Here is a 2,443-nt window from a genome sequence, read left to right as displayed (position 1 = left end):
TTTTTTTTTTTTTTTTTTTTTTTTTTTTTTTTTGGTAAAGGTAAGACACCCATGTAGACGGTGTCGTTGTAAAGGTCATAGAAGTGAAGTTGGGATAGTTATATTCATATTTGGTTTAGTAGCCGGCGTGCTATTTTATTTTATTTTGTTTTGTTTAAATTCATGTTACTTATTTTTTCATTATGTTGCTGAGAACGGTATTGTTTTAAATGAATTTATTATGAACGTTTAAGTCCATGACATCCTTTATGAAATGATTTTAGATACTTTCCCGCACATATTAGACATATGCATGTAGTGGCATCTCTATTTTATTAGAAAAAATAAGATCTTTATAGTTAATAGACGACTAAACACTAATATATGCATAAAAATGATGTTGTTGAGGAGAGTTAGATATTTAAACCATATGTCTCAAAACATAGAAAATAATGTAATGTTATGAACAGAGAAGCTTGGTAGTCCGTAAGATCCTATAGGCTACTATACATATCAAGAGTGGTAGTATCGAAAAAAAAGTTCCGTCACTATGGAGTACGTAACTATGAAATCATAGTGTTGGTATGAACATGGAAAGAGTGACTCGAGATTCTAGCAACTTTAAAATAACTCACTAAATGGTTTCCCCTCCTCATGAAATTTTAATAAAAGGCTTAATATAACATGATAACGACATGCATAAAATTGGGTAGTTATTAGAATATGTCAAGGAGCTAAATCAATTATATGTATAAAATGACCGAAATGTTCCTGTAACCAAGAACTCAAAACCGTAGACCAAGGTCTTTAGTCCAAAACCATATACCAAACAATGTTATCCCTCAAAATATTTACTAGCCTCACGGATAATTTCATTACCCTCACAGTTATCTTAGAGGAAGTGGAAAAGTTGTGAATTAAGATTGAATTAAGTATTTGACTTTTCTTAACATTCGTATCAACATCTGATTGAGTCATAAACTTACTTCAAGTTCTTACAATTATAGATAGAAGGATTGAATAGATTTGAGTACATTAGTGGTGATGTTAAGAAGAAATGATTGGCCCATGTGTCAATTTATTGAATATTACGAACTAATTAAGGCAGCAATGGAGAAAAGGTAGGCTTCTAGAAACAAAGGTTATGAACCAAGAAGAACAATATGTTGAAAAACTCCTCTACATTTCAACATGATTCTTTTGGGTGATTGTGAGGTCTTTTGACTCATTAATGCCTACAACTTGTATAATTTTATGAATTAGATATTCGAAGAGGTTCTTAGACTAGTTTATAGTAGTATGTATCCTAAAAAACTTTAAAAACTTCCTACGGGCTTCGACAAGCACCACGTGCCTAGAACGCGAAGCTCGACAGTACCCTGCTGACGCTCAAGTTCAAGCGTTGTGCCTCTGAGCATGGCGTATACACGCGCGGCCACAGCGAGCAACGACGGATCGTAGGAGTGTACGTCGACGATCTCATAATCACTGGAGGCGACATGGAAGTTTTTGGAAGATTCAAGAGGGAGATGTCAACGATCTTCAAGATGAGCGATCTCAGCGCGCTCAGCTACTACCTCGGCATCGAAGTGCAGCAGAGTACTGTCGGCATCACCATTTGTCAAGGTGCGTACGCGAAGAAGCTGTTGAACATAGTTGGGCTGGCGGACAGTAACCCTATAAGAATGCCAATGGAGGCCTGACTCTAGCTAAGGAAGGTCAGCACTACGCCGATGGTCGACGCCACTAATTACCGCAGCATCGTTGGGAGTCTGGGCTATCTGGTAAACACACGCCCTGACCTCGCCTATTCTGTTGGATACGTGAGTAGGTTTATGGAAGCACCAAGGGAGGAGCATCTTGTAGCAGTCAAGCACATCCCATGTTATGTGCCCAGAACCAGTGGCTGGGGTGTGAGATACTGTGCAGGGAGAGGAAGGAAGAAGCTTGAACTGGTTGGCTACAATGATAGTGTTGAACACAACTCACTGTGGGAAACACTCGCACTCTTTATTAACACCAATCGAGAAGAGAATACAAGACACTCTGTAGAATACTTCTGCTTTTTATTGTTTTTGGATTTCTTGGATGAATAACCTAGGTAGGGTGGAGAGGTATTTATAGTAAGAGTAAACAATCTATATTTAACCAATCTAAATCTAGACCTAACCGATTTGAATCTAGACCTAACAAATTTGAATCTTTCTCCTAAAATATCTAGATCTCTTTCTCCTAAAATCTCTACTAAAATAAATATACTGGGCTCGTACAATTAGGTTTGACTCTATTGGACTAGTACAATTATTGGGCTTGACTCTATTGAGCTAGTGATGATATTTTAACACTCCCCCTCAGCACTAGTCCTCATTCGCTGCATCATGTTGAGCTGACAGCGAAAGCTCTCATGTTTGCTAGTATTCAACCCTTTTGTAAACAAGTCTGCCACTTGGTCATCTGTCTTGAT

This window comes from Cucurbita pepo, chromosome LG19, assembly GCF_002806865.2.
Source record: "Cucurbita pepo subsp. pepo cultivar mu-cu-16 chromosome LG19, ASM280686v2, whole genome shotgun sequence".
NCBI classification, from domain to species: domain Eukaryota; kingdom Viridiplantae; phylum Streptophyta; class Magnoliopsida; order Cucurbitales; family Cucurbitaceae; genus Cucurbita; species Cucurbita pepo.
The sequence above is the reverse complement of the archived record's forward strand: the minus strand, read 5'-3'. Positions refer to the sequence as shown.